Source organism: Phoenix dactylifera, chromosome 10, assembly GCF_051530095.1.
Source record: "Phoenix dactylifera cultivar Ajwa chromosome 10, Ajwa_hap1_PhDact_Kaust_v1.1, whole genome shotgun sequence".
NCBI lineage: Eukaryota > Viridiplantae > Streptophyta > Magnoliopsida > Arecales > Arecaceae > Phoenix > Phoenix dactylifera.
This window is the reverse complement of record NC_143199.1, coordinates 917,501-922,500: the sequence shown is the minus strand read 5'-3', so window position 1 is coordinate 922,500 and position 5,000 is coordinate 917,501.

Here is a 5,000-nt window from a genome sequence, read left to right as displayed (position 1 = left end):
GCGCGACGGCTCCGTCGGGGACGAACGGTGCCGGGCACGACCGCCGCGAGGCAACGGACTTGTGCGGAGGGGGGCGGAAGGCCCGCCGCGGCGGCGCCAGCCCCCCCTCCCTACCACCCCGACGGGGCATCCACCCAAAGCCCACCCCAAGCGTTCCAAAGTACCGAGGAGCGTTGCAAACGGGAACCGCCCGGACACGCGTCCCGGTCGCACGGGATGCGCGTCCCGGTCGCACGGGTCGCGCGTCCCGGGAGGGCCGACGGAGGAAGCCGGCGCACGGCCGCCGCGCGGACGGCCGGCGGGGGCGCCCATGCGCCGGGGCCTCGGCGGGCGCGGGCCGGCTCCCTCGGGGACGAACGGTGCCGGGCCCGCCCGCCGCGAGGCGACGGACTTGTGCGGAGTGGAGCGGAAGTCCCGCCGCGGCAGCAGCAGCCCCCCCTCCCTACCACCCCGGCGGGGCATCCGCCCAAGGCCCACCCCAAGCGTTCCAAAGTACCGAGGAGCGTTGCAAACGGGAACGGCCCGGACACGCGTCCCGGTCTCACGGGATGCGCGTCCCGGTCGCACGGGTCGCGCATCCCGGGAGGGCCGATGGAGGAAGCCGGCGCACGGCCGCCGCGCGGACGGCCGGCGGCGGCGCCCATGCGCCGGGGCCTCGGCGGGCGCGTGCCGGCTCCCTCGGGGACGAACGGTGCCGGGCGCGCCCGCCGCGAGGCGACGGACTTGTGCGGAGTGGAGCGGAAGTCCCGCCGCGGCAGCAGCAGCCCCCCCTCCCTACCACCCCGGCGGGGCATCCGCCCAAGGCCCACCCCAAGCGTTCCAAAGTACCAAGGAGCGTTGCAAACGGGAACGGCCCGGACACGCGTCCCGGTCTCACGGGATGCGCGTCCCGGTCGCACGGGTCGCGCATCCCGGGAGGGCCGACGGAGGAAGCCGGCGCACGGCCGCCGCGCGGACGGCCGGCGGCGGCGCCCATGCGCCGGGGCCTCGGCGGGCGCGTGCCGGCTCCCTCGGGGACGAACGGTGCCGGGCGCGCCCGCCGCGAGGCGACGGACTTGTGCGGAGTGGAGCGGAAGTCCCGCCGCGGCAGCAGCCGCCCCCCCTCCCTACCACCCCGGCGGGGCATCCGCCCAAAGCCCACCCCAAGCGTTCCAAAGTACCGAGGAGCGTTGCAAACGGGAACGGCCCGGACACGCGTCCCGGTCGCACGGGATGCGCGTCCCGGTCGCACGGGTCGCGCGTCCCGGGTGGACAGACCGAGCAAGCCGAGGTGCCGCTCACGGCCGCCGCGAGGGACGTACGGCGCCGGCGCCCGCGCCCCGTGGCACGGCCTAGAGCGTGCCCCCCTGCCACCCCATCGGGGCATCGGCGCAAAGCCCACCGCGGGGTAGATAACCGAAGGCAACGAGGGACGGTGGATGCACATATCCGAGCAGTGGCGATAGGGCCGGAGGGAGCACCGACAGGGCCGTGAGATTTTAAAGTACCGAGGGAATTTGCAAACCGGGCCCGCCCCTCCCCCCGTCCATCGCACGCCGATCGGGGGTCCGGCGCCCCGCGGGGGGCTGCCGGCATGCGCTCCCGGTGCAGGCATCGACGAGCCGCCCGCGACCTCCACTCGGGTCCGAGCCCCCAAGCGCGGATGCCGAAACGCGCCGGCCGCGGCAGCCCCACCCCTGCCACCCCATCGGGGCATCGGCGCAAGGCCCACCCTGGGGTAGATAACCGAAGGCAACGAGGGACGGTGGATGCACATATCCGAGCAATAGCGATAGGGCCGGAGCGAAGACCGAGGGGGTCGGGGGGTTTTAATGTTCCGAGGGAAGTTGGAAACGGGGCCCGCCCGGACGCCCGTCCCTCGCACGCCGATCGGGGGTCCCGCACCCCGCGGGGGGCTGCTGGCATGCGCCCCTAGTACAAGCATCGACGAGTCGCCCGCGACCTCCACTCGGATCCGGCGGCGCACGCGCGGATGGCGAAACGCGGCGGCCGCGGCTGCAGCCCCCCTACCACCCCGTTGGCGCGTCGGCGCAAAGCCCACCCCGGGGAGGATAACCGAAGGCGACGAGGGACGATGCATGCACATATCCGAGCAAATACCGAGAGGGTCGGGGGGAAGACCGAGAGGCAAGGGGTGTTTAGAGTACCGAGGGAAGTTGCGAAAGGGGCCCGCCCGGACGCTCGCCGCTCGCAGGCGATCCGGCGGGGCGCACGGAGGGCGCCGCCCATCGCCGGAGCTTGCTCGGTCATCTCTGCCGCACGGACACGTAAGCGCCGCCGCGCAAGGTTCGGCCGGCGGGGCGGACGGTTCGCCGCCGCAGGCCTTTCCCGCAGCCGGAACGTGGGCCCGGCGTTGCGCGCCGGCGGGCCGCGCAATCCGCCGGGGCGCACGGCGGGCGCCGCCCGTCGCCGGGGCTTCGCTCGGTCATCTCGGCCGCACGGACACGTGCGCGCAGCCGCGGAAGGTTCGGCCGGCGGGGCGGACGGTTCGCCGACGCAGGCCTCTCCCGCGGCCGGAACGCGGGACCGGCGTTGCGCGCCGGCGGAAGGCGCGATCCGGCAGGGCGCACGGCGGGCGCCGCCCGGGCTTCGCTCGGTCATCTCGGCCGCACGGACACGTGCGCGCCGCCCATCGCCGGGGCTTCGCTCGGTCATCTCGGCCGCGCCGCCACGTGCGCGCCGCCGCGGAAGGCTTGGCCGGCCGGGCGGACGGTTCGCCGCCGCAGGCCTTTCCCGCAGCATGCGCCCCTTCGCCCGAACGACCGCGGGACTCCGGTACGGCCTAGCCGTCGGCCGCCCGGCTGCAAGCCGTCGGGGCCGCTCGATCCCCGTCGCGTGCCGGCCGCCGCTCGGGCCAGCCGGCCGGCTGCCGCACGTAACCTCTGACCTCATCAGCGGTCGATCCGCACTGCGCTGGTCTTCGGTGCGGACCCGTCGGGGCCGTGCCGCGCCGGCCGTCGCATCCGGTTCCGCAGGCGCCGCCCGGTTGCCTCCCGCCCTCGTGCGCTCGCGCCGGCCGGGCGACGCGGTGCCCGCGGGACTCGGGCATGGTTGAGCCGTCGGCCGCCCGGCGGCATGCCGCCGCCGCTCCGCGCCGCGTGCCGGCTGCGCTCCTCCCCGCGCCCGTCCGCGGGCGGGCCCGCCGCCGCTCGCGCCGGCCGGGCGACGCGGTGCCCGCGGGACTCGGGCATGGTTGAGCCGTCGGCCGCCCGGCGGCATGCCGCCGCCGCTCCGCGCCGCGTGCCGGCTGCGCTCCTCCCCGCGCCCGTCCGCGGGCGGGCCCGCCGCCGCTCGCGCCGGCCGGGCGACGCGGTGCCCGCGGGACTCGGGCACGGTTGAGCCGACGGCCGCCCGGCGGCATGCCGCCGCCGCTCCGCGCCGCGTGCCGGCTGCGCTCCTCCCCGCGCCCGTCCGTGGGCGGGCCCGCCGCCGCTCGGCCTAGCCCCCCGGCTGCCGCACGTAACCTGCGACCTCGTCGGCGCTGGATGCGCGTCGTGACAGTTTTCGGTGGGGCGCCGCGGAGGCGCCGGGGGCCCATGCGACGGGCCAGGGGGCGAACGGAGGGCTCGGTCAGCCCTAACAGGGGACCGGCGACAAAGGAGCGGTCGCGCAAAGCTTCGTAAGGGACCCAGACGACGGGCCTACCGATCCGAAGCACCGCGCACGGACGCGCAGCGGGCCCACGACGGGCCGACACGGAAGGCCCGCCGCCAAGGCCGCAAAACCGACAAAGGAACCCACGGGGACGCACCAGAGCGGGCAAAGCTTTCACCGAACGGGACGGGACCGAGCCCCCGCAACAGGCGAGGGCGACGGATCCGACCAAGTAAGGCCGATCCCGCTCCACGCACGCGCGGCCGCAGGAACTTCGTGAGGGACGGGACGACCGGCCGACCGAACCGAAGCGCCGCGCACGGCCGCCGCGAGGGCCGGCCGGAGGCATAGACCGAGCGCCGCGCCAGCGGAAGGAGCGTGCCGGCTCCGTCGGGGACCACCTGCGCACGGTCCGTCCGAGCGAGCCGACGGACCGGCGCGGAAGGCCCGGCGCCGAGCCCGCAAAACCGACAAAGGAACCCACAGGGACGCACCAAAGCGGCCCAAGATTTCACCGAGACGGGACCGAGCCCACGCAACATGCGATGGCGACGGATCGGACCAAGTAAGGCCGATCCAACTCCGCGCGCGCGCGGCCGCGAGCACTTCGTGAGGGACAGGAAGACCGGCCGACCGAACCGAAGCGCCGCGCACGGCCGCCACAAGGGCCGGCTGGAGGCGTAGACCGAGAGCCGCACCAGCGGAAGGAGCGTGCCGGCTCCGTCGTGGGCCAACTCCGCGGGGCCCATCCGAGCGAGCCGACGGGCCGGCGCGGAAGGCCCGGCCGAACCCGCAAAACCGACAAAGGAACCCACAGGGACGCACCAGAGCGGACAAAGATTTCACCGAACAGGACGGGACCGAGCCCACGCAACATGCGAGGGCGAAGGATCGGACCAAGTAAGGCCGATCCAACTCCGCGCGCGCGCGGCCGCGAAAACTTCGTCAGGGACGGGACGACGGGCCGACCGATCCGAAGCGCCGTGCACGGCCGCCGCAACGGCCGGCCGGAGGCGTAGACCGAGCGCCGCGCCAGCAGAAGGAGCGTGCCGGCTCCGTCGTGGGCCCGCTGCGCGTGGCCCATCCGAGCGAGCCGACGGGCCGGCACGGAAGGCCCGGCCGAACCCGCAAAACCGACAAAGGAACCCACAGGGACGCACCAGAGCGGACAAAGATTTCACCGAACGGGACGGGACCGAGCCCACGCAACATGCGAGGGCGAAGGATCGGACCAAGTAAGGCCGATCCAACTCCGCGCGCGCGCGGCCGCGAAAACTTCGTCAGGGACGGGACGACGGGCCGACCGATCCGAAGCGCCGTGCACGGCCGCCGCAACGGCCGGCCGGAGGCGTAGACCGAGCGCCGCGCCAGCAGAAGGAGCGTGCCGGCTCCGTCGTGGGCCCGCT